This window comes from Trachypithecus francoisi, unplaced genomic scaffold (genome assembly GCF_009764315.1).
Source record: "Trachypithecus francoisi isolate TF-2019V2 unplaced genomic scaffold, Tfra_2.0 Lachesis_group15, whole genome shotgun sequence".
In the NCBI taxonomy this organism is placed as follows: domain Eukaryota; kingdom Metazoa; phylum Chordata; class Mammalia; order Primates; family Cercopithecidae; genus Trachypithecus; species Trachypithecus francoisi.
The window spans coordinates 82,409,985-82,437,534 of record NW_022681460.1 but is presented as its reverse complement, the minus strand read 5'-3'; the positions used below and the strand labels follow the sequence as shown (position 1 = coordinate 82,437,534).

The window sequence follows — 27,550 nt, the reverse complement described above, 5'->3', positions numbered from 1 at the left end:
TTGAAGATTAAATGAGATCATATATGCTTAGACCGTTGTCTAGTACATATTAAGACCATAATAAACATTGGCTGTTAAAACATTATCATTATGTGTACATACAAAAAGCTGGAAACAACCTGAATTTTCATTGACAGGGAAAATAATTGAGCAAATTATACTGTGAGCTGTATTATGAAGACACTAAGAAAAATGAAGCATATTTGTATGCAGGTATTTGTCCAAGATAATTATTAAGCAAAAAAATTCAAGTTACAGTTTGATACATTGCATAATCTCAATTTTGGAATGAAAACAAAGTGAAACAATTACTCTGCAGATATGCCTATCTTCGTGCCAGACAATACCTTGAGATGTTAATTATATTTTTTTTCCAGTTGTTCACTTTTTACCTCCTTCTACTCTTACCCGCGTTTAAGCCCCTAGGCTGCTCTGTGCTTATTGCTCCCACGGGGCAAAAGAACCATTCCTAGTAACTGCTTTCCAAAAAGCCAAACTTGTAAATGTTTGAGGGTTTGAGAAGAAAGGGATCTTCCTGCTGCCTGACTGGAAAAGATATCTGACAGAAATAAAAATACAATACACAAAACATGTGTCCACAGATGCTTATTAAAGGGCAAGGGAAGATATGTCCATGTTGAGGGGAGATGAGAGGGATGAGAGTGTATCAGAAGGAAGGCAACACGTGTTGGAGGCAAGCCTGGAAGAAAGAGGCCAAAAGCAACAAATAGAACTTAGGGAAGCAGAAAACTTCACCTAGGCTGGTGGGATCTAAAACCAGAGGACAGGCTGGGCGCAGTGGCTCACACCTGTAATTCTAGTGCTTTGGGAGGCTGAGGCAGGTGGATCACCTGAGGTCAGAAGTTTGAGACCAGCCTGCCAACATGATGAAGCCCCTTATCTACTAAAAATGCGCACACTAGCCAGGCATGGTGGTGCACGCCTGTAAATCCCAGCTACCTGGGAGGCTGAGGCATGAGAATTACTTGAACCTGGGGGGCAGAGTTTGCAGTGAGCTGAGATTCCGTCACTGTACTCCAGCCTGGGTGACAGAGTGAGATTCTGTCTCAGAAAAATAAAAATAAACATAAACATAAATAAAACCAGAGAGCTGGACCTCCACTTCCAGGTGGAGGCCAGGGAAGCTGCCACAGGGGAATGGCTGCAGTGAGCCAGGCCATATGGTGAGCCTGGCAGAGATTACCATGGCCCAAACATGGCACATAAACCACCAGACCTCACTGCATCTGACAGCATGGGCCAGGGCATTTGTGGGGACCAGTGGCCAAGGCCCAGGTAGGGGGAAAGATGTCTCAATATCACTACGGTTACCAAGGTCTAGATGCTTCCCATACTGAAACCCCAGCCCCTAACACACAGCAAATTCTTGGCATTGCGTTAACCCCTCTGAAATGAGGCAGAGTTACAGGGAAAGGGAGGGTATTCCAAATTAACTGAGATTGAGCCTTCACTTAAATGACGACATGGAGCCTCGAACTAGACATTAACTTCAGTTAAAGAAGAATTACATTTTATTTTTTCCTTATCAAAGTTTGGACTTAGAGCAGTTAAATGCATTTTCTTTTTTTCTTTTTTTTTTTTTTTTGAGACGGAGTCTCACTCTGTCACCCAGGCTGGAGTGCAGTGGCCGGATCTCAGCTCACTGCAAGCTCCGCCTCCCGGGTTTATGCCATTCTCCTGTCTCAGCCTCCGGAGTAGCTGGGACTACAGGCGCCCGCCACCTCGCCCGGCTAGTTTTTTGTATTTTTTAGTAGAGACGGGGTTTCACTGTGTTAGCCAGGATGGTCTTGATCTCCTGACCTCGTGATCCGCCCGTCTCGGCCTCCCAAAGTGCTGGGATTACAGGCTTGAGCCACCGCGCCCGGCCAGTTAAATGTATTTTCATATGTTTATATATGGATGATTGAAAAAAAGTTATTAAGAGTAGTTGCCTAGGAGAAAGAGGCTATACAGTTGGAAGGTGAAGGAGAGACTATTTTGGTTTTACTTCAGGCACTTTCATAATGTTTAAATAGTTAAATACGTACTAGTTAAATAAGTTAATTGCCTGAAGTAGTACAAATTGCTAAGACAAGAAAGGCAAGTTCAAAATCATTTTGTAGTACAGAATAAAAGTCAAGGCTCAAAATGCCTATTTTGAGTGCATTATTAGTATCTCCAAACGTTGATTTGCTAATTTATAATGTGAGAGGGTTGGGTTAAGTGATTATATAATCTCTTGTCTCTAAAATTATCATAAGGCAGTAAGTTTTCTATTCTTGAAAATGTACAGCCAAATACAGTAGAAAAGAGTCATATTTGTGAAAGACTTTAGCTAAGTAAAGAGTTTTCTAACAATGTTTTTCTAAAGATAATAACTATAGGAACAGCAGTGGAAACATAGAATTGTTCCAAGAACAAGGCTTGGTTATCAATCCCAGGTCTGCCAATTATTTTCTGCATGACTTTGGGCAAGACAATTTTAACATTTTGGGTTAGATTACATCTGTAAAGCATGAGTTCCCAAACCTGGCATTAGCATCAGTCCAAGATTTTTAAAAAATACACATTCCATAAATCCAACAGAAATGTCACCAAAAGACACTATGAGAATGTTCACAACAGCACTATTTGTACTAACTCAAAACCAGAAACAATCTGAATGTCCATCAATGAATAAAGAATAAAGGAAGAAATGTCGGTGGGCTCATGTGATTGGATACCATAGAGTGGGGTTCAGCAAACTTTGTTCTGTAAAGGGCCAGATAGTAAATATTTCTAACTTTGCCAGTCATGTAATCCCTGTGGCAACTAAACTCTACCATTGCAGTGTGAAAGCAGCTGTAGATAATACTGAGACAAATTAGTCTGGCAGTGTTTCAATAAAACTTTATTTATAAAACCGGAGATTGATCCCTTACTATATAGCAATGAAAACAAACTAGAACTACCAGCAATAACATGGATGAATTTCACAAGCACACTGTTGAGTGAGAGAAGCCACGTACAAAAGAATACATGCTGTGTGATTCCATTTATCTAAAATTTCAGAATTGGCAAACGTAAGCTATGATGTTAAAAGTCAGAATAGAGTGGTTATCTTGGGAGAGTGGTACCTAGTAGGGGACTCAGAGGGTGTCTTCTGGGCTGGATTGCTTTATTATTTAGTGTGAGACTGTGTTCACTTTGTGAAAGTTAATCTGTATATTTACAGGACTTGCACACTTTTTCCTGATGTAAGGTTTACTTCAGTGAAGAGGTTACCATAAAGAAATACAAATATTTCAGTGTCTCACTCTGTAGAATCTGAGTTGTTGGCCAGGGTGTGGCTTGAGGATCTATCCTAAGCCTGCCTTGAAGAAGTAAAGTGAGCTGCCCAGGGTCACGTTATTGGCAGAGCTAAGACAGAGAGCAAAATCTCTTACAGTGTTGGGCATGGAGTGAGTCAGTCCTGCAGAAAGAGAGGACGCAGCATCTGCCCTTGAGAATGAACTGGGAAATGGCTAAAAGAAGTCAAGGTCACATTCCGGACGGACTCCAACCTACAATCATATTTGCACTGTCACCTGGACATGCTCACTGACTTCTGCCACCTGGGCAGCACCCAGTTCAGAACTCTGCAGATTGCTGGAATTGCTGGGGAGCTGCCAGAGGACTTTCAGAACTCAGCATGAGTCCAGCGAGTGCGGCAGCCAGCTCCCGAAGCGAATGGCCTCAGCATGCTTTCCAGCTCTCGGCTCTCTTACAGGAAGGTGTTGCGGTGCAGCAGACACACTCTGAAGTGGGTTTTCAAACAGACACAATTTCACATTCTGGTTTTGCAACTTGCTGACAAATTAGTGAATTTTACTCAACCCCAATTTTTCTCATCTGTAAAACAGCCATAAAATCAACCCCCACTGCCTCTTCCTCACCCCTCCCACATATAAAGGAGTTTTTTCTCTTTTTTTCTAGTCAATCTTCATTGAACTAACATTTACACACCAAGCACCATGAAGCATTTCGCAAAGGTTGTCTCATTTAATTCTTGTCAGTAAAGAAGTTTCATTTATGATCCTCATTTTATAGTGAAGAAACTAGGAATCAGTTGACTTAAAAATGACCTGTCCAAAGTCACACAGGTAAGAGGTGGAACAAATTTCCCACTGAAGAAGTTTGCCTGGGAGCCTGAGCTGGTAACCACTGTTTGTGATGATGACAATGCCTGGCAGTTGGCATCCTGTCTGGCCCATAGATGAAATTTAATAGAAGTTAATTCTGCATTTCCTTTTTTCTTAAAGAGCTATGAATTGGAGCAGAGGCCTGGCAGTCAGAAAGCCAGGATTCTAGTGGGCTGGTAAATCACTTCTATTTCCTTGCAGCATAATGAAAGCATGGGATCAGATCACTCTCCTTAAGCGTTTCTTCTGGGCTGAATGAATTTGTACTCTCTACAGGTCTGAAAGCTTGCTCTAAACAGAAAACAAGTTAAGTTTTTTCCTAAAATTTTATGAAAAATTTGCACTTGTTTCCATCATCTGAGTTTGTTTTGATATTTAAAACATAGATATTATGTCCTACCTAAACCTCTCTCCATGCACTCATTCGCACTCATCCCATCTCGCAGTCTTCTTTGTGCCTTTACTCCAGGCACACCTAATTCATGGCTGCACATTCCCAAGGGCACCCTAGAAGGGACACTCTCTTGGTTTGCAAAGCAGAGGTGTCAGTAGGTTTCATCAGGTCTCTGTACCTACACAATTCTATTACTCTGTTAACCTATGTGATGTGGAGGTTTATGACATAGAAGTTCTCCCCAGACCCGACCATAAACTTCCATCCAGAACTGAACCACCTTAAAATAATCCACGCTCTTTTGATATCTTAATCTTGGCAGGTAAGACCGGATTTTCTACAAATTAAAAAGTGGTGATGGTGATGTGTTTGTTGGTGATGATGCTGATAAAATATGACCCCTTCTTTGTGCTAGATGATTTCTTATAAAAGCAAATGAAAATTTTGTATCAGAGTTGGAAACCACTGGACCATCAAGTACACTTGAAGGGCAAGAAAGATAAATTTATAGACAAAACTAAGGATTGTTTTTATATTATGTATTTCTCTGTCATCTGCCCGCAGCTGAAACCCAATTAACATTCAAGGGACCATGAGTTTTGTTCGAGCCATTTAGAAGAGTAAAAGGAAAAGTAAATTTTAATAAACCAGTATTTTTCTCTTGACAAAAAGATTAGCGGAATTTGGGAATAATGCTTAAAATAAGTTGTTATAGGCTGGGCGTGGTGGCCCACGCCTGTAATCCCAGCATTTTGGGAGGTCAAGGTGGGCAGATCACTTGAGGTGAGAAGTTCGAGACAAGCCTAACCAATGTGGTGAAACCTTGTCTCTAATAAAAATACAGCAAATTAGCTGGGCATTGTGGCGGGCGCCGGTAATCTCAGCTACTCAGGAGGCTGAGGCAGGAGAATTGCTTGAACCTGGGAGGCAGAGGTTGCAGTGAGCCGAGATCATGCCATTGCACTCCAGCCTGGGCAACAAGAGTGAAACTCCATCTCAAAATAGTAATAATAATAAGTTGTTATAATATATGGAATGTATATTGCAGCATTATATTTTAAAAGCAAACCATTACAAAAACACCATTAATTTTGAAAGGCACATTAGCCAGTAGGGTTGAAAGATTTAATGTTCCAGTAATAGGAGTTTGGAATTCCAAAACACAGAGAAATCGTCACTTTTATTGTTTTGCTTAGTTTGGTTTTATTTCAGGAAGTTAGGAGACACTGGGCCTGACAGCGCAGATGACAAGCTGTGGTGCAAATGCTTCCTATCTATGAGACAGGAAATGCTCTCAGACCCTGCACGTAACTCCCTGCAAAGTTTGCTCTTTGTTTTTGGTACATCTTTGTTTCTTTGTGCTTAATTCTATGTATTGTGTACAGATGAGACAAAGAGAAAGCTGCAGTTATAGGACAGTATATGACTTCTAAAGAAATTGCTCTTACATTATCAAGGAACAAATGAAGAGGTTTACTGATTTATGAGGAGACATTTGGTATAAACTGAAGGACTTGCTACAGTAGCCTTATAAAGGACCTCACAATAAAATTTGTCAGGTCACACACACACACACACACACACACACACACACATAGCAAGCACGTACATATATACACATATACAACTGTTTTTCAAATGATTTCAGATTTTTCAAATGCAGTCACTAAAGATCAGTTCTAGCAATTAATACATTTTGAATTTGTACCCTCTGAGCTCTTACCATTTTGGACAAGCAGAACTTGGGAATTGGGAACCTAGAATATTTTTCTTCATGATTTTGACACTGATTCATCCTATTTTTTTTTTCAAGGAGGAGGGGGGTCACAGGGTCTCCCTTTGTCACCCAGGCTAGTGTGCAGTGATGCGCGATCATAGCTTGCTGTAACCTCAAACTCCTGGGCTCAAGTGACCCTCCCACCTCAGCCTCTTGAGTAGCTGGGACTACAGGAACAGACCACCACCCCTGGCTAATTTTTTAAAAATTTGTTGTAGAGACAGGGGTCTCACTATGTTGCCCAGATTTGTCTTGAATTCCTGGCCTTAAGCAGTCCTCCTGCCTCGGCCTCCCAAAATGCTAGGATTACAGCCAGGAACCAGTGCACTGGGCCATGATTCATCCTGTCTTTGAATCTGCCCACCTGGAAGTGTTGTGTAAATTTTTCCATAAAGGCTGGAATTGGCTTCAGTTCAGCTATCAGATTCTTCACAATGCCTCAGAGGCATGCTCCTACTGCTGCAAAAAAAAGCTGGGGGAGGAAAGTATTTTAAAATTATTGAATGATGCTTGCTTAAACTTGCAAATTTACTGTGGCCAGGAGCACAAAATCATGGTAAAAAATTTTCCTCCTCCAAGTACTTTTGATGATTTTATTACAATATTATATAAGTTCAACTAGAGAACTGCAGTAGAATGATACATTTCATCCCATTTGCTATACAGCTGGTTTTTATTACAAAAATCTTGTTTTTCCTTTAGTTTCATTTTTAAGGCAAATATTTGGCTCCTGGTTGAGGGAGTAGAGTGTCAGCCCTCAGCATTTGAAAAGGGAATTGCCTGTTGCCGAGGCCATGCTGCCTCCCAAGCCTGTGGGAGAGGAGACTTGCTTGTCTAGTCCACCTCTAGTAGCCCCAGGCATTCCTTGATTTCCAACACAAAACTTCAGTCTCTGACTCTTGGTTACATGGCCATCTTCTCCGTGTGTCTGTGTCTTCGGACGGTGTCCTCTCTGTATGTTATTTTCTCTTCTAAGGGCAGCTGTCTTTTGGGATTAAGGATGCACCTTATTCCTTGCGATCCCAACAATTACATTTGCAACAGCCCTATTCCAAATAATGTCACATGCTGAGGTATTGTGGATCAGAACATCAGCATATCTTTTTGGGAGGCACAATTCAACTCGTAAGACCTGCCAAGCACCACTCTAGGTGCCAGATTACAGAACAAATAAGACAGAGTTCATGCTCTGCAACTACAAGGAGGTTGACATGAAACAAACAAAAACCAAGAGTATCAGTTCATGATAAGTGCTATGTAGACGATTACAGGGCACCTTAAACTTACATCGGGTACTACAGAGACAATAATATAATAGGACACCTACTCTGAAAAAATCACTCTAGGGTGACCTTTAAGCTGAAATCCCAAGGAAAGATGAAGGCAGTCATGCAGAAATAGGAAAAAGAAGATTCAAGGCTAAAGAAACTAAGGCCCCAGGAGGAAAAGAATTGCCCCTATCCCATTGCTCACAGCCAAATCTGTCAGCAAGAAGGGCTTCCTTTTTTCCATGAATTTATGTATGACCTCACATATGATCTGCTTAAGTTTGAGCTCCTGGTAGGTAATTTTCTGTAAAGTTATGGACAGATGGAACAGCAACCCAAGGAATAGAACTTTTCATGCTCTAAAAAAAAAAAGTGTTCATCTTTAGCTTGAAGGTGGCACATTGTTTTATGGACTGTGAGGCAATTTTTATAGTTTGGCAGCTACTTTCCAAATATAAACTGAAATATCATTGTAAGGAATAGTAGAAAATAAATGGAGAAGCTATTACTGACTAGCTAAGTCCTTCTCATATCTCCTTAAACGATATCAGATCTGGTTTACAACTACTCATTCATGAAAGACATTAGTTTCATTTACAAGAAAATCATCCCTAAATTTGTCTTAAATCAGATAAATTTAAAGAAATAAATGGGGTCAAGTGTGGTGGCTCATACCTGTAATCTCAATACTTTGGGAGGCTGAGGTGGGTGGATGACCTGAGGTCAGGAGTTTGAGACCACCCTGGCCAACATAGTGAAACCCCACCTCTACTAAAAATACAAAAATTAGCCGGGTGTGGTGGCGGGCACCTGTAATCTCAGCTACTCAGGAGGCTGAGGCAGGAGAATTGCTTGAACCCGGGAGGTGGAGGTTGCAGTGAGCAGAGATTGTGCCACTGCACTCCAGCCTGGGTGACAGAGTGAGACTACATCTTGAAAACAAACAAACAAAAAGGGAATACATAAATAATTATAAGAATATAATTAATGTAATAAGAATAAAAAATTAACATAAATAATGTAGAAATAGCCATTATTTATGTTTGTGATTATATTTCATAGAAGCCACATTTTCCCAAGAAAGTTCTTAACCTTTTAAAATTCTATAGATCCGATAGTGTAGGACATAGTGATCTAAAGTTGGGATCTAAGTGGTTTCATCTCAAGGAAAATTAAAACATTGCATGACAATGAAAAACAGCAGAGAAAATGTAAGGGCCAAGATCTTTTGTACCTTTTCTATGTCAAGTTTGGGTTTGCATTTTCAAAACTCTTAGAAAGATTATCAGTAAAAATAGGGCATCTTTTTTATCGCTGTTGTTTGCAGATATAAGCATATTTTACTCACTGAATTATTAACTTTTCCATATGTCTGTCAATTTTTAGAAAAAGCCCAAGAACTTCTAAAATAACATGTCAGAATCTGTGATTCAGGGAGAGAACAAATGTATTCAGCTCTCAGAATAACCTAAGCTCTGACCCAATTGAGTCTTAAATGAGAAGCTTTCTAAGAATATGGTTGTTTCACAGTAACTTTCTATGAATTCTCCCAAACAAAATTTAACAAGGGCCACGACTTCTTAAGATGTTCAAAATTTAACACTGCTCATCTTTTCCTCCATTCTGGGGGGAAAAATCAAGCTACAAATCCTTAAAAATTAAGCAAATAAGCAGAAACCTTACTGTGCAATAAGCATTTCAAGACACTTCCAGGAGGGTCATGTCTTTCTATTGAGTTATATTTCAAATAATTGCATTAGACAAAAGGTGTTAGGAGATTAAACATAAAGTGTATTCCATGCAATCCCTTTGGGTCAAGGTATACTGCCCTAAACACACTAGACCAGCGTTCATTCATCTGTGGGATGGTGACATTTCTCCCACTCTCTCTACCCCCAGAATCCTCACCTATGGTTCTTGGAGGCACTAGACTCAGACATGGGGCATCTGTTGCTCTGGCCCAGAGGGTGGGCACCACGAAGGCTGTTGCTCCTGAGCCCCTTCCATGAGGGCAGCCACAGAGGAAGTCAGTTTTTATTCAGTTGGGTTTTTCTGTTGTTTCTTAAAGGCCCACAGTTGCAATATCAGAGGCCCGAGTGAGATGTTGGTTCCCTGGAAGAGTTAGCAAATGAGCTATGAATACCTTATTAATATTAGCTTACCAAATAATTAACAAAGGCAGGTAGAGTCAAAACTCACATATAAATAAGTCACTTGGAGTACACTGTGATTGCTGAGAATGAAGATCTACTATATGGCTTACTCCAGTGCAAGTATATATATATGAATGTAATTTCAGAGACCCTTTTTCTAAATCAACTGTAGAAAAGCTAACTCTCTTTTCTTCTACTTTTTACATCACAATTAAAAGGAGACCCCATTCCTTCAGATCTAGAAGTATGTTACAAGAACAAGAGCAAGAGTCTGTTGGCTTTTTGCTTGGCACCGGTATTCCTTTTGTGTCTCTTAAGCTTGGCATGTGAGTAAGTCATTGAAGACTGAGTGTGTTATAGAAAGAAAAACCACACTTGAGTTTGAACCTGCAGCTTCAAGGAACAAAACAAATGTTGGCCTCGTAAAAAAAAAAAAAAAAGCAAGTTACTCAGTGTCCAAATGAATCTGCTGTTTTAGGGGGAAACACCGTGAAAGAGGTAAAGGGTATTTGCTTTACATGAGAACCACAGTACTCTGGCAAGGTATCTGAGTGAACCAGGCGGTGGTGGAATGTTTTTCTCCTGAAGCCTTTCATCACACCACTCTGACTTGCTACAACGGCTGCCTGTACTTGCTGACTCCAGTGAGTTCCAGGCATCAGTAGGGACTGAAAATATAAGCAAAGGAAAACACTTCACAGATGTGGGTTATTTCAGAAAATTAAAGAGAAGGAGGGAGATTGGGGGGTCCTAGGCAAAGCATTAATATTATGAGTCAGACATACCTGCAGTTACCAGATGCTTTGCAGATTCATTTTGTGCCATGCAACACACATCTTCTTCCTGTTTTACTCTTGCAGATTCTCCTCTTGATCCTCTTCCCTCCCACTTGGAAATTTTACTTCTTCTGGATTGTAAAGCTTTGATTCTTTTTTTTTTTTTTGAGGTGGAGCCTCACTCTGTTGTCAAGGCTAGAGTGCAGTGATGTGATCTCAGCTCACTACAAACTCCTCCTCTCGGGTTCAATCAATTTTCCTACCTCAGCCTCCCAAGTAGCTGGGATTACAGGTGCCCACCACTATGTCTAGCTAATTTTTGTATTTTTAGTGGAGACGGGGTTTCACCATATTGGCCAGGCTGGTCTCGAACTCCTGACCTCAAGTGATCTGTCCACTTCGGCCACTCAAAGTGCTGGAATTACAGGTGTGAGCCACCATGCCCAACCTAAAGCTTTGATTCTAAAGTAGGCTGCTCTGACCTGGGCATATTGGTTTGATCATAAGGTTCCCTAGACATGGACTAAACAAATTAGTAAATAAGATATATCTGGTATAAGTCACCTTTCAGTGAAGAGACTAATTGGGGGTGAATGGGTCCTACATTCTTTATATCAGAACTCTGCTTGGTCCAAATTTGCCAAATAGTTGGCTACCTCTTTATTATATTTGACCTCAGAAAGCCAACCATACATCTATCGTTCAGAGAAAGACAAAGAGTAAAAGAAAAATAATCAGAAAAGTGTCAGTTGCAGAGAATGGGTGCGGGGAGTAGGGTCTCCGCTTTACATCGTCATTTTGAAACTCAAGATCTTTCCTTCTAATGTAGGACTCGGCACACTATAGCTCACAGGTCAAATATAGCCAGAGTTTGGAAAAGAAGAAAGGTTTTGTACATTTTTAAAGGAAAGAAGCTGAAGGAGAAAGAGGAGGAGAGGGAGAAGAAACAGAGACTTTATACAGTCTACAAAGCTTAAAATATTTATTACCTGACCCTTTACAGGAAAAGTTTGCTGACCCCTCATATGACTCGGCAAGTCTCTAGGGCTCTGAAGCACTTCACTGGGTCCCCCATAAGCAACACTTAAGAGAACAATAAAAAGCGTTTGAAGGATTTTGTGGGAGGTGTTATAACCAGGCTTCCAGGAGGCATATGCTTCTGGTAGATAGAACTCAATCATCTACCTGCATGGGAAGACAGAAAATAAAGTCAAGCTATCTGCCCAGGAGGGAAAGGGGTCTGGCTGGTGAAAATGCAGTTGTTACAATGTGCACAAGGTTAACTGCTAGGAGAATTAAATTGGCAGTTGTTGAGAGCTCAAGAAAGAGAGTCAGGGCACTTCAGACAAAGGTTATGGAGGTGGCTTCCCAGAAAGGGTCAAACTAAGATGGTCGGTCAGCAAGAGGGTGGGAAATGCAGGTAAATGGAATGAGATAATCCCAGCACAAACAGGGTAAATGTAAGGCTTGGCCAGGGAATCACATCTAACAAGAAAAAAGGTCCCACTGGGAAGTTCTGGGATATCATCTGCCCAGAAAGAAAGATTGGGTTCAGGTGGTAAAAGGCCTTGAGTGTCAGTTCACATATATGATGCCAACTTTAAAAAAAAAGTTCAACCAATAATTTTTTCTGATTTTTATGTTATCATGTTTTATTTCTTTTTTACTCTTTGGCAGCATTGTCTATGGATCCGGAAACTGCATGTTGGGTTTCTTCAGAGGTGTCTGTGGATAAAGGCTACCCTCAGAAGACAGGGATACTTGGATCTCAAGAAACGAAATAAAATTTTAAAATTTGACTCATCTTTTTTGAGAAAACAAACTTATAAATCATACATTTAAAGAAGTAGATGACAACATTTAAAGAACACTCAGGCTCCCACCAGCGGCATTAAGTAACAAAACACTGCCAGTATTTGACACCTTCGTGCCCTCCTTGATCACATCTCCTTCTCCCTGCCACCAAGAGGCAACAATCCTGAAATTTATGGTACTTGTTCTTTGTTTTTCTTTATAGCTTTACTACCTATTTATGGATTTCTGATAATATATTAATTTTACCTGCTTTGGCCTTTGTATAGGTGGTACTATATTATACATATTCCTCTGTGATGTGTTTTTGTGCAATGTTATGTTTTGTTTGTTTGTTTGTTTTTTGAGTCGGTGTCTCGCTCTGTCGCCCAGGCTGGAGTGCAGTGGCGCAATCTTGGCTCACTACAAGCTCCGCCTCCTGGACTCAAGTGATTCTCCCGCCTCAGCCTCCCGAGTAGCTGGGACTACAGTCGCCCATCCCCGCACCCGGCTAATTTTGTTTTTGTATTTTTAGTAGAGACGGGGTTTCACCGTGGTAGCCAGGATGGTCTCCATCTCCTGACTTCGTGATCCGCCGGCCTCGGTCTCCCAAAGTGCTGGGATTACAGGCGTGAGCCACCTCACCTAGCCCCAATGTTTTGATTTTAAGATTCATCCAAGTTGCTGCTTGTAGCTAGCAGCTAATTTGTTTATATGGTATTCTGCTATATGTTAACCCACTCTTGATGGTCATGTCCCTTTTTAAATTGGAAAAAATGTATCCCTTTCAAAAACATTAAAATAAATACTAAAAAGTCAAAAACAAAACAAACAAACAAAAACAGGAAATAAGATGCCTGTGACGAATGCATTGCTTGTGTCTGCAGACTATTTAAATGTCACGGTATCGCTCCTTGGAACTCCCTGTTCTAATAGGAGTATAGAGCTTGGCTTATCACATTCCATTTGATTTGCTATGACATTTATCTGTACCCTTTCTTGGTGGTTGGTTTTTTCAGATTACCAGTTCCTTGCATGTGATTGAAGGGTGCTAGTTGCTTTAGAGGCAGCCCTGTCCCCTTGCTTTCACCCTGCCAGTTAAGAACATTCAGGGCACTTTTGTACTAACAGGTCTTAGATTTCCATTTCAGGACATTTGGGCATAGGCCTTCATAGGAGAGTTTCCTCACATACCTCAGGCTGTTGACAACATGACTTGCCCTTTGCAATCCACTTATTCTGGACATAATGTAAGTGGCAGTGATAATTCTATGTTATTCATCTTCCTTGTTAGGCTTTTGTTCTTGAGTCTATTTGTGGCTCAATTTTGTAAATGAAGAAAGCCATTTTCTCTTTCATGTCTTAAGCCTGGCTGAGAGAACATTTCTCAGCTTCTGTTGACACATCCATTTAACTGTTCACCTAGGAAAGCTTGGAGATCCTGATACAGCAGCACAAAACATCAGTGCACAGTCCCATGAGAAAACCTCAACTGTTCAAGCCTCACTCTCTAAGACAGTTTTCAAGAGTATTAACAATTATCTCATTCCTTCCTACAGAAAAGAAACAAGAAAATTTTTCCAAGAGTGGTAAAACATTCTACTTCTCCAACATTTCTTTAAGTTTCTTTTCCTTTTTTTTTTTTTTTTTGAGGCGGAGTCTCGCTCTGTCTCCCGGACTGGAGTGCAGTGGCCGGATCTCAGCTCACTGCAAGCTCCGCCTCCCGGGTTTACGCCATTCTCCTGCCTCAGCCTCCCGAGTAGCTGGGACTACAGGCGCCCGCCGCCTCGCCCGGCTATTTTTTTTTTTTTTTGTATTTTTAGTAGAGACGAGGTTTCACCGTGTTCGCCAGGATGGTCTCGATCTCCTGACCTCGTGATCCGCCCGTCTCGGCCTCCCAAAGTGCTGGGATTACAGGCTTGAGCCACCGCGCCCGGCCTCTTTTCCTTTTTGTTGTGTATTTCAGAGGCAGGTTTCAACTATGAATAATGAGCATACGTTTGTCTCTTGAGAACAACCCGAGTTGCAAAGACTCCTTTTTAAGCTTCTCTACTTAAAGCAATCAACTCTATAAATTATATATCTCTTACTTGATATGCATTTTCTAATAGGTAGTCTAAAGCCATCCCATATGAAAACTCATTTTCACACTAAAGGTGGAAAAAACCTAAAAGCCTTTCCTTTTTTTTCTTTTTTATTGCCAAGAGGCAGATATTCTTCTTATGAAAAGCCTGTTTATTCCTGGTGGGAAGTTTTATTTCTATCTTCAGAAACATCATTTTAAATTTGCGTAATCAGTTCAGCAAACTGCTTCTTATAGTGATAAATAAATATCAAATTAAACTTGCAATTAAAATTTACTAAAAATATAGGTTGCTATAATTTTGTTGGTGATAAAAGTACAGAAGTAGAAATGATTAATGATGATTACTAATTATGCAGCTGTGTTCAGAGCACACAAGTCTATGGAGCTATAGCTTTTTAGCTAAATAACGATGTTATTCCAGGAAAAACCTTTGTATATAATATCTAAATGCAACTCATTTCTAGTCAGAACAAACACCCCCATCACCTCATAACGCTTAGCTTGACAAAGAGAACCAGAAAAATAGAACGCTAGAATAATTGTTTCATATCCTCTTTTGCTTATTCTTGTTTTTTGTTGTTGTTGTTGACTGTTAGCGTTTCTAAAAAAAAATGCCATCAATGTGAGAAATTATCTGGTATTAATTATAGTGAAGACAGGAGTAGCTTGTTAAAATGCTGACTTCTTTCTTTCCTAAATTTTGTATATCCTGTCTTGGCATTTCATATTGAAAATAACTTACTGGTGCCAGGCATGGTGGCTCATGGCTGTAATCCCAGAACTTTGGGAGGCTGAGGTGGGAGGATCACGAGGTCAGCAGTTCGAGACCAGCCTGGCCAACATGGTGAAACTCCATCTCTACTAAAAATACAAAAATTAGCCGGGCGTGGTGGCATGTGCCTGTAATCCCAGCTACTCAGGAGGCTGAGGCAGGAGAATAGCTTGAACTCGGGAGGCAAAGGTTGCAGTGAGCCGAGACGCCACTGCAGCACTCCAGCCTGGGACAGAGTGAAACTGTCTCAAATAAATAAATAAATAAATAAATAAATGTAACTTATTGGTAAGGCTAACAAAGTCACTAAAAAATAAAATCACTAAATAATTGGGTTTTGTTTGTTTGGGGTTTTGTTTTATTTTGTTCTAGAGATGGAGTCTTCTGTCACCCAGGATGGAGGGCAGTGGAGCAATCGTAGCTCACTGTAGCCTCAAACTCCTGGACTTAAGTCATCGTCCTGCCTCAGCCTCTCCAGATGCAAGCCACTGCACCCAGCAACTTACTAAATATTTGACTTGTAGACAGAACACTTGGATTCGATCCTATCGTCTATTACTTAAAATGAGAAAATCTACAAATTAGGTAGCCCTCAATTTTTTTAACCACATATTATTTTTGATCAGCACAAAAATCCCATTTTCCCTTCTCTCTTCTTCACTTGTGTAGAACATCATTATTTTATGAAAAACAATTTTACAGATAAAACAACAGAGACCTATAGAGGTTATGTGAAATTATAATATCTCTAACTTAGTTCTCTTATATTCCAGTCATGTGTTACTTTCAGTATGCAATCAACAAACAAAACCAGGCTGGACATGACGGCTCATGCCTATAATTCCAGCATTTTGGGAGGCTAAAGCAGAAGGATTGCTTGAGCCCAGGAGTTTGAGACCAGCCCAGGCAGCATAGCAAGACCCTGTCTCTAAAACCAAAGCACAAATAAACACACAAAAAGGAGACAGAGAAAGGCAGAGAGAAAAAGAGGACAGAAAAAGGGAGAAAAAAAGAGAGAGAGAGAGGGAAGAAAGAAGAAAGATAAAAGAGGGTGTTGCTGCGAATGTTAAGTATGGAATTCTGGGTAGAGAAGAAAATGATAAAGTAGTAGAAAAAATACGGAAATTTGGAAAAAGTTGTCCCCAAACCAGAAGAACTACTGAGACTACCAAACTGTGGCTATAATTTAGTGAACATTTAACATGAAAAATGTTGGGTTAGGGAGATGCATGCAATTTTGCAATTTTCCTTCACAGAGGTAGCTTGGTATGATGGAAAGGATAAAAAACAAAAACTCGTTTAGAAATTCAATGCTTCTGTTGGAATTTGGTTCCACCTCTGAAGTGCAGGGTGACCTCGTCCATGTTGTGTAATTTATTTACTCTTCTTTCCTCATATGGGAAATGATGATAGTGTATCCATCAACCTACCCACATCACAGGGTTATCTGAGGAGCTGATGATACCACTTTTGTATAAAAGCTCTTTGAAAGTAGTAAAGCACCAAAGTAACATATAATATGACCACAAGTAAGCCACATACTGTTCCTTCGCGTGGAAGTTGGAAAGTCAAATGCAAAAGTAAAATAGAGGACATGGGTTACATCATTTTAAAGAAAAATGCAGCTGATCCCATTAACCACAGCCAGATTTTTAAGACCACCTTCGACATTTTTTGAGTGCTTAATCTTAAGCAACAGAGCTTAAGCAATTTTGTTTTAGTATCATGAACACAAGGATCTTTTTGTTTTTGTTTTTGTTTTGTGGTTGTTGTTTTTGACAAAGTGGTTTGAAGAGGCACTGGGGAGGGAAGCAAGATACAACTGAGGGGGCCTCAGCCACTTGCCTCCTTATTACAGAGCATCCTGAGATGACAGCAAGGAAGAAATCTCACAGGGGACTTGCAGCAGCCTCTCCGTCTGCCGCTGAGTGATGCAGAGCAAACTGCAGAGCTGGAGACACAGCAGTAGCCCAGAGAACTGGCCTGATGACTCCTCCTGGGCCAAGCACCCCCTGTCAGAGCTGGCCAGTTAGCATTGGCAGACAACCTAGTTAGGACAAGGACACAGAATCAGAGTGGCTGACACAAGAGAGCCCCTCACTGTGACAGCAACTCAAACTTCTGGGGCTCCAGAAAGGAAATAGATGTTTGGAAACAGATATGACGAAAGGCCTTTCCCTTCAACTGCTCAGCATGTGACACTGAATTTTGGAGGATAAAAAATTATAATAAAAAAAGAACCATTGTTCATCCCCTCAGGGCTTAGCAAGTGTTTTATCACATTTTTATAAAATATAGTCTTCGCCCCAAAGCTTTGTTTGCATGAGGGTGTGTCCCACCCATGGGTGGAAAATTTCCATAACGTTTTTCCTTTCAATTCCGTTCCTCCCTCTTTTGTAGAGTTTTTCAGGGTCTCTGTCCATTGTGATTCTAACACGCACCAACCCTAAGGACCAATGTTATTGGCTATTTTAAAACTTGAAAGATCAAAATGGCAGGGGAAGAAATCAGAATCCCTTTAGAGCCAATTATTTGCCAAATGTCTGTATGAAGAGCCAACGTGACACCTTTCTTACTGAATTCATCCACCAGTGACATTTGTTAAATGATTATTCAGCCAATGCTATGTCAAAGAATACCATATACTTTAAAAACTCCTTTAATTCTGCAGATCAGCTGATATGAGTGATTTTGTTCCTAAAAAGGTTGGTGTGTTTAAGTCTCTTTCGCACTTGCAGTCTTCACTACTCCTATGTCTGAGGCAGGTGTTGACAGTTGTTATTCTGTGGTAGGAATTTTTAGAAACAACAGCACTGTAGGGTGGACAAATGGCTTCATCAGGAAATCATGCACTGGTTTGAGATAAGGAAGGGTGGATTTGAAAATCACCTTCCCTTTAGTGTCACTTGTACTTTCTCTTTCTTTAGCTGCTCTCTGTTGTGAAATCTGTCCTTCAAGTCACTGCACAGCTTGTCACATACTCCTTACATACACCCTCCTTTCTTGCACAGAGCAATGATCTTACCATTTTCTGAGAGAAACTCATAGATTCACCCATTATGAGACAAAAGTTGACATCAGTCTTCTCTTAGATGGTTTATAGAAAGAAAACAAAGAAACAAAGGAAAATTAGTGCTTTCTCAGAGGAACAGGTAAACACACTGGGATATCCTGCCCTTCCTGGACAATCAATTCTGGAAACACTATGGTCACCTACAGCACCACAATGAACTGCCTTCCAAGAAGCCTGGAGAGCAAATGTTGAGATGTTCTTTTTGCTACAATGCGAAAGCATATCACATTGCTGTTTGCCCATAGCACACTTTTTAACTTAAAAGTAAATGCTAATACTTTGAAGATTAAATATTTTTTTAAAAAACCCTCAAACCTAAGCAAATTTTAGTCTCTCTGGAAAAGCAATTGATAAATAATACACTCAAACTGTGAATATATTTTCACACTGTTAAGAATTTATTTATTAAAAAATAATGTTTCTGGAAACAGCTCCCTTTTGATCATCTCCCCAGAGCCAGAACACACACACAAATTCTATGGAATCAAAGCCTTGTAGGTAAGAAAAAGTTTTGTCAGATGAATTATTCAGGAAACAAGATCATGCCAAGATAGGCCATCTACCTTTTTTTCTTTTTTTAACTGGATTCTCCATCCTATAATAGTAGATCATAAGTTGAATATGTAGTGTGTAATATGTCAACTTGGCTAGGATGAACTACATTTCTCAGAATTCATGTTCTTGTATCTTTCTGGGTAAGGTGAGCTATGGGGAGAGGTTCTTGTGGGAGACAGGAGGGTGGAGGGGAAGCAGCAGCCACATTTCGGCTGCCCCCCAAACACTGTGGCTTATCTGCTGGCTTGTGTGTGAGCAGTGGCCAGGCTTGCAGCTGTTTCATCTTCCCGTGGATCCTCCTTCAGGTTTTTTGATTCCTTCTCTGGCAATTAAAAAGTACAAACTGCTCTAAAGTGGCAAGACATTTGCACACCAAGAGTGGAAAGTAAACCCCACAAATATCGAGTCTGAGGCATGTTGAGGCACCCCACAAGTAGAGACCAGAACAAAAGAAGGCTCCATAAGTCCAGACTGCTCTGGAAGCAGCTCTGCCACTTAGACCACATGATCCAGAAGAGCCAATGGTGCTAGAAATGTCAGTAACAGAAAGAAAGGCTGTTTAAAGCCTTTGCCAGGCTCCGGTAGGTAAAGCACAGACCAGACCCTTAGGATTTTGGAAGAAAGTGCTGCTATTCTTTATAGGTAATGATTCTTCTTTTAAATAGCTTTTATGTTATTACTGGGCCTTGGTAGAGACTGAATGTTTGACCATGGGCTACCAAATTACCATATGGCCTGAGCTGCCCATTACTAGTGTTGTCTGAGTCACCAGGCCATAAAGTTGAGTATGCACAGCAGGACTCTCTGACCAAATGGAAGTGGTAGATACAAAATTGGGCCTCAGCAGGGCCTGAAAGCACAAATATGTTGCATGAGCAAGTGGCCTACATATCCATGGCCCTTACTCCTGTTAGCCTTCTTTCAACTTATACCTATGACCCTTGGAGAGCTTCTTATGACAAGCCAATAAAGGGATAAAAATCTTGGGCCTAGTTTGCAGAACTTCAAGAAATGTTCCTGGTCATTCATTTTGCTTCAAAGAATAAATGTCCAGAAGTATAAGTCAACACTAATTCATGGGCTATTTGGTTGTATGGTCAGAGATTTGGAAGGAACATGATTGAGAAATTGGGTGACAAGGAAATCTAGTGAGAAGGTAAGTTGATGGACCTCTTCAAATGGGCATAGTATGTAAAAATATCTGTGTTTCATGTGAATGTTCACCAAAGGGTAAGCTCAACAGAGGAGGATTTTACTAATCAGGTGAATAGAATGAGCCATTCTGTGGACATTCATCACCTTTCTTCCCAACCAACTCCTGTCATTACCCAACTAGAAAATGAAAAAAAAAAAGGCAAAGGTGGCAGAAAATGGCAGTTATGCATGGGTTCATCAACATGAAGTTCTACTTACCAAGGCCTATCTAGCTATAGCCACCACTGAGTGCCTAATCTGTTAACAGCAGAGATTGACAGTGAGCCCCTGACGTGGCACCATTCCCAGCTACTAGGCTGATTACATTAGATCACTTCCCTCATGGAAGTGGCAGTATTTGGTTCTTACTGGAACAGACACTTGTGGATATGCATTTGACTTCCCTGCCCACATGCTCCTGCTAAAACCACTACAAAAACCATGTACAGAATAACTTATTCACTATCATGGTATTTCACACAGCATCACTTTTGATCAAGGAATTTGTGTCATAGTAAATGAGGTACAGCAATGGACTCATGTAACCCACTGATCTTACCCCATCACCCTGAAGCAGCTGGCTTGATAGAATGGTGGAATGTCCCTTTGAGACTCATGTGTGGTCCTTTAAGATTCAAAGTATGCTCTAGGTCAGCATCCAATATGTATTCCTGTTTCTTCCTTAGCCAGAACTCATGCGTATGGGGATCAAGGGGTAGAAATAGGACAGGATCCTCTCACTATTATCCCTAGCAATTCACTAACAAACTATTGCTTCCCATCCCTGTGACATCAGGTTTGGGTGGCAAAGAGGTCTTAGTTCCAAAAGGAGGAGTTCTTCTGCCAGGGTATATATGATGACTCAGTGGATCTGGAGTGCCACCTGACCACTGTGACTCATGCTATTGAATAAACAGGCAAAGAAGGCAGTGATTGAATCTAGGCTGCTTCTACACAAAGAGAATCAGGAGGAGCATGTCTCAAAAGTTAAAAGTTCTACGTTTCCTCTTAGTACTACCATATCCTGTGACTAAAGTGAATAGAAAACTACATCAGTTCAACTTAGCAAGACTGCTAATGGCCTAGAACATTCAGGAACAAAGATTTGGTTTATACCACCAGTCAAGAACCCATGACCAATTAAAGTACTGAGAACAAAGGGAACATGAAATAGGTAGTGGAAGAATATAGTTCTAAATACCAGCTATGGCCACGTGACCAGTGACAGATACAAGTACTGTACTAGTTATGAGTATTTCTTCTTTATTTTTATATGACTATATGCAAACATACATATCAATATGCATATATATATTTCTTTAACCAATTATTTTGTATTTGTCTTCTGTCTCATTCCCTCATCATCTAACAGAAAATGTGTTAATACTATTTAACTTAATATCTCAATATATAAGTTGTAGGATATCAAAAGAGAAGTGAGAATCTGGTGTGAATCTGTTAAAAGAAAAATGGATATCACCCAAAATAAAAAAAAAGAATGCTGGATTCTCTCTTAGGGAAAAGTGTGTTTTGGTTGTTCTTGGGACAGACGTTATCATGTTAGAGGCAGGCATGATTTTGTTATTATCTTTAACTGGAAATTAAGTTTGATTTAAGATGAGTAGGAGGCCAAGTTGTCAAGGCATGGCTTTGTAAAGAGTGAACCCAACTAGACTGAACTCTGTTTCCCAGAATTCCCTTTTCCGTGTGTTTCTGGTTAGGGTGGGTCACAGGAGAGATTCTCGGGCAAAATTTGGAGAGGAGAGTAAAGCAGCAGTCATTTGCTAGCTTATATATGTCTCTTCGCTGCTGGATCACCTCTTGCATGAGACAGCAGCTGGGCCTGCAAGTGTTCCACCTTCCCCTGGAGGGATCCTCCTGAAGCTTCTCTAACTCCTGAGCCAGGTACACACCTGTATTGAGCTCTATAATTAAGGGCTCTGCCTCTGAAGAATGTTATACAACCAAGGTTAGAGGCATTCAGAATTGATGCAAGTTTCAATATGTCCTTGTGAGCCCCCACTGTGTCTGGGCTTCCAGCTTGCTCTGGTTCTTCCCCACTTTATATCCATCTTCCTTTCCTGACAACCTGTCGTTGGAATTCAAGCTCCAGCATTGGATATGAAGACAACAGCTTTACAGACATGACTTAACTACACCACACTATTATGTAATGTCAAATCCCCAGAACTATATAAATATACATACATACACACACACAGGCATCCTAGTGTTTTTGTTTCTCTTATTGAAACCTTAATAATACCGTATTTTAGTTGAATGTTAAAAGGTTACATTCTTTAAGAAAAACAGCTTTTTGAGGTATAATTGACATACAATGAACTGCACATATTTAAATTGTACAGTGTGATAAATTTTGACATATGCAGATCCCCTAATCAAGACAGTGAACACATCCATCACTCTCCAAAGTTTGCTTGTTCCCCTTTCTATTCCTCTGTCCTTTCCACTCCTTCCCCATCTCCCCAGACAACCACTGCTGTGCTTTTTCTTCCTCTAGATTAGTTTGCGTTTTCTAGAGTTTTATATAAACAGAATAATACTGTATGTTCTCTTTTTTTTGGTCTGGCTTCTTTCACTCAGCATAATTATTTTGAGATTCCTCTATTCTGTTATGTGCTCATTCTAAAATAGTTTACAAGGTTAAATTCTTTTTTTCTTTTATTTATTTATTTTTATTATTATTATTTTTTGAGATGGAGTCTCACTCTGTCGCCTGGGCTAGAGTGCAATGGATCTCAGCTCACTGCAACCTCCGCCTCCTGGGTTCAAGCAATTCTCCTGCCTCAGCCTCCTGAGTAGCTAGGATTACAGGAGTCCACCACCACGCCTGGCTACTTTTTTGTATTTTTAGTAGAGACGGGGTTTCACTATGTTAGCCAGGCTGGTCTCGAACTCCTGATCTCGTGATCCACCTGCCTAAGCCTCCCAAAGTGCTAGGATTACAGGCATGAGCCACCACTCCTGCCCAAGGTTAAATTATTAATGAACAACATTCCCGTTAAGTATAGATCCATCATATGCACTTAGATGCATTGGAACTGAGCATGAAGGGAAACCAAAATCCAGGCCATCAGAAATAATGCATTAGGAGCATTTCCTTATATCAGGAAGGTCTAGAGATAGTACCATTACATCAGCCTCACCATTAAGTGGTGGGGAAAAAAGCTCTTTGGAAAGGGTTCCAAAGGTTGGACTTTGCATAAAACAGATACTTTGGTAAGTGGAGTAGGGCTGGACAGCACCATCTCCGGAGGTTAGCCAGGAAACCTAGGAAGGGATGGGATGCCATCCGCTGAATTTTGAGTGTGGCATCTTCTGAGGGAGTGATGGAATGACATCAGCCTGAATAACCGTGAGTCATTCTTGTTCTTACCTTTCCTCAGCACCATCGGCATGTGACTTCAGCAGCCCCAGAGTTTCTCCTTTCACTCAGTTTTGTTCTAGCCCCATTTGCTGTCATATTGCCCCAGATGAGCCAGGAGGGACAGACTGCTCCACAGAGTGCCTGGAAACCTCCAAATATGAGTCATGGAAAGCAACATCATGTAGTTGGCATTTGACTGAAAATCAAGAGATCTGGATGTTAACCATGAGCTGTCACTTAATTATAAGCTATGTGACTATGGATAAATCAAATTCTCTCTCTGAATCTCATTTCCTCAACTGTAAACTGAAGGAGTTGGACAAGGTGATCTTGAAAATATCTACATTGTCTGTAATTAAGAGCGGAATAATAGGCCAGGCACGGTGGCTCACGCCTGCAATCCCAGAATTTTGGCAGACCGAGGCGGGTGGATCATCTGAGGTCAGGAGTTGAAGACCAGCCTGGCCAACATGGTGAAATCTGTCTCTACAAAAATACAAAAAAAATTAGCCAGGCATGGTGTTGTGCACCTGTAATTCCAGCTACTCGATAGGCTGAGGTGGAAGAATCGCTTGAACCCGGGAGGCAGAGGTTGCAGTGAGCTCAGATCGCGCCATTGCACTCCAGCCTGGGTGACAGAACAAGACTACATCTCAGCAACAACAACAACAACAACAACAACAGCAACAACAACAACAACAAGAAATTAGCTGGGCATGGTGGCGCATGCCTGTAATCCCAGCTACTCAGGAGGCTGAGGTGGGAGAATTGCTTGAAACTAGGAGGCGGAGGTTGCAGTGAGCTGAGATAGTGCCATTGTACTCCAGCCTGGGCAATACGAGTGAAACCCCACCTCAAAACAAACAAACAAACGAACAAACAAACAAAAAAGAGTGGGATAATAAATGCCCAGAGGATTAACAGGTGTAGTCATGTCGAGCACCACGTGGACAGCCTGAATTAAATCCCTACTTGTAAATGTGCTAGGCTACAGTATGGCCATCCATTCATCCATCTGCTCACCCATCCATCCACCTGTCCATCAATAAATATTCACTAAGCCTTCTATGTGCAGGACATTGTGGTCAACACTGGAGACAGGAAGATGAATATGGTCTAGCTCTTTTTCAAGGTGCTCACGGTTCACTGAGGGCAGAAACATTTACACATAACTAATTATGTGTGATAATTTTAAAATGTATATTTAGAACAGAGATGGTGTTTTGGTAATATCTTGATCCTCAGAACCTTGTACAAAGTTAAAGGAAAATAATTGTTTTTTTCTGAATATCAGAATATATGAAACAAACAGCATTTTAGAAAATTCTACAGGGAGATATGGGAAAGAGGGATTTAAAATATTTCTTTAAACTAAAAACAGAACTACAGTTTGACCCAGCAATCCCACTCTGGTTATATACCCAAAGGAAAATAATTCTACCAAAATACACCTGCACTCATATGTTTATTACAATGCTAGTCACAAGAGCAAAGACATGGGATCAACCTAGGTGTCCATTAATGGTGGACTGGACAAAGAAAATGTGATACATATACACCATGGAATACTACACAGCCATAAAAATAAATGGAATCATGTCCTTTGCAGAGATGTGGATGCAGTTGAAGGCCATTATCCTAAGTGAATTAGTGCAGAAGCAGAAAATCAAATATTGCATATTCTCACTTATAAGTGGGAGTTAAATATTGAGTACATATGAACATAAAGATGAGAACAACAGACACTGGGAACTCCAAAAGTGGGGGAAGGGGTGAGGAAGTGAAGCAAGAGTTTAAAAGCTACCTATTGAATAGTGTATTTACTGTTTGGCTGATGGTTCGAATAGAAGCCCAAACCTCAGCATCACACAATACACCCATGTAACAAAGTTGCACATGTACCCCCTCAATCTAAAATTTTTTTTTAAGTTCCTTTAGGAAACTCATGCCCCCCCCTTTTCCTTGACATGTCTTACTGACAGTTATATATATTTCCATATGTATTCATTACTGCAGCAGACCGTTAGGAAGACAAACAGGAAAGAGAACAAAATTCAAATTCTACTCTGCATATAACTGAACAAGTAACCATCAATTTTCCCTCTCTAGAAGACGCCACAAACTTTCTAGGAAAAGGAGACATTATCTAGAATTAGCCAAATTTAATTAAGTTGAGGTTATTAACTTACACTATTATATATAAATGTGATGATTGTAAACTGGAGGTTCACCTTCATGAAGCAAGTATATATTTTTGAGACTTATGTCATCAACACTAAAATGTTTACATATTAGCGTCTACATTCTCCAGAGATAGTTTTACATAATTAAATTTATATTTTTCAAAACACTACTTGATTTTTCTCAGTTTCGTCAGAATCAAGCAACTGTTGGTTAAAAGAGAACAAAAAACAGCTTATTCCAGCAGAGAAACTCTGGGCATCATTTCTAGCTTTTGTTCTTAACTTGTACAGTTGAAGATATTATGAAGGAAACAGAATATACATATTTTAATGGTTAAACTTAAAATGTTTAACTATTCGGCATCCAGCAAACTGGGTGAAGTTTGTTCTTCTATCTGACTTCCAAGAAGCCAGCAAGCCAGGTCATGTGGCTGGCTGACCTCCCAGCACCACCTACCTCAACTCCATGAGATGCCATCAGATCCCACCCAAAGGAGCCAGTCGTCCCCATGAAACAATGACCAATTCTTACAAGACACAACTGGAGCTCTGTTGCTGTGGCACAGGAAGGCTTGATAAGATCTCCCAGTCACAGCATTCTTTTGTGTCAGCAGACGCAAGTGGGATGTTCCTTCTGCAGCTCTTACCGAGCAAGAGGAAGCAGGCTTTGAAACACAATGTTCATTGAAATTGGCTTTCATCTGAGGAATCCCAGGGTGGCTCCTGCTTCATGATGTGCATTCTGTCTGCAGCTGAGCTCTCCTGATGCATTTCCGTTGTTTGTTCTGGGGGGAAGGCAGCACCTTTACGGGACTCACTCTTTTACTAGGTAAAGGGCATCACATTGTGCTGGGCAAAGCATTATGTGTCAGGATGTCTCCAGTGAGTCTGGAGCCTAGAAGGAGCATCAAAAATAAAATAAAAAACAATCAAGTCCTCCGCCATCCTGGCTCACTGATGGAACAATTTAGGAGAAGAACACAAAGCCATCTAATGACCCCTGGGGAGCATTTGCTTATCTGGTGACCTTGCAGGAAGTCATTTATCACTCTAGTTGCTACATTGGGCACAATGCCACAGGACACAAATGGGGGTACTGAACGTAAGTCTGAGTGTTGGCCCAATAGAACCTGTGCAGAAGCAGCCTGGGATCCACGATCCATTGCGGGGCAATTATGGTTTTTAAGAAAATGAAGAGAAGTAAGTAATCCACAGGGTCGAATCATGGGTGAGAAGTCTCTCCATCCCATTGTCCTAGTTTTACAATTTAGCAATTCATCTTCTTTTCAGAGAAAACCATTCTGGATCCCAAACAGATTTTCTCTGATTAAGAAATGGTCTCAATCAGTACACAGAGAAAAAAGTCAACACTGTTAAGCCCATCTTTTCTTCTTGCTAGATACCTCTTTCTTTCTATCTGCTCCACCCAATCTGGGCCACCCAGTTTATGATGCAAAATGAGATCAGCAATCAACTCTCAAAAGGGACAGAAGAGTGAACACAACACTTTTTCACTTCTACGGCACTTTTAACTCTGCACATATTTTTTCCTTTGACTCTCAAAATTAGCTGGCAAAGTTAGATAGGCATTGCCTATTTCAGCAGTACGAAGAGTTAGTACAGAGACAAAGTTAAAGATCCTTGAAACTCTTAAAGAACTGGCAGCAGAAAGTACAGAACCCACATGTCAGGTTCCTCAGGTAGGCCCTGTTCATTAGATCAGATCCCTTGGGCGTGTGGACAAGTGACCAGTCTCCAGTTGACTGTAAAGGCTGGCCTTCATCACCACCAGAGGGCTAACCTCCTACATATGTCTGTGAGTCTATGGCAAGGTAGATAGGACCCATATATAAGGAAATACTGATACTGAAAAACTTGAAAAACCTGGAAGTTGCTTCTTGGAATCCAATGTTCTTGTCCTAATGTAAAAAGAATAGATGTCAATCTTGTAACTGACGCACGACACTGACGAAAATGACA

At 40.6% G+C, this 27,550-nt stretch overlaps 2 long non-coding RNA genes across 6 annotated transcripts in view; one reads left to right on the top strand and one right to left on the bottom strand.

The window, feature by feature from the left end:
* The window catches only part of LOC117097497, a 31,046-nt gene extending 7,505 nt beyond the window's left edge, over positions 1-23,541 (top strand). The window contains exons 2-4 of one of the 5 annotated variants that reach the window (XR_004442962.1): positions 12,206-12,518; positions 13,458-13,569; positions 17,036-17,188. This is a non-coding gene — a long non-coding RNA (uncharacterized LOC117097497). Of the gene's footprint in view, positions 1-12,205; positions 12,519-12,854; positions 13,049-13,457; positions 13,570-17,035; positions 17,189-23,406 lie in introns of those variants that run through there. The other 4 variants (XR_004442961.1, XR_004442963.1, XR_004442960.1 and 1 more) reach the window with 4 other exon arrangements.
* LOC117097499 lies at positions 17,092-26,470 on the bottom strand. Its single transcript, XR_004442966.1, has 4 exons — positions 26,028-26,470; positions 23,397-23,583; positions 18,203-18,264; positions 17,092-17,224 (listed from the first exon to the last, which is right to left on the bottom strand). It is a non-coding gene; the product is annotated as an uncharacterized LOC117097499 (long non-coding RNA).
* Between the last annotated feature and the right edge of the window lie 1,080 nt (positions 26,471-27,550).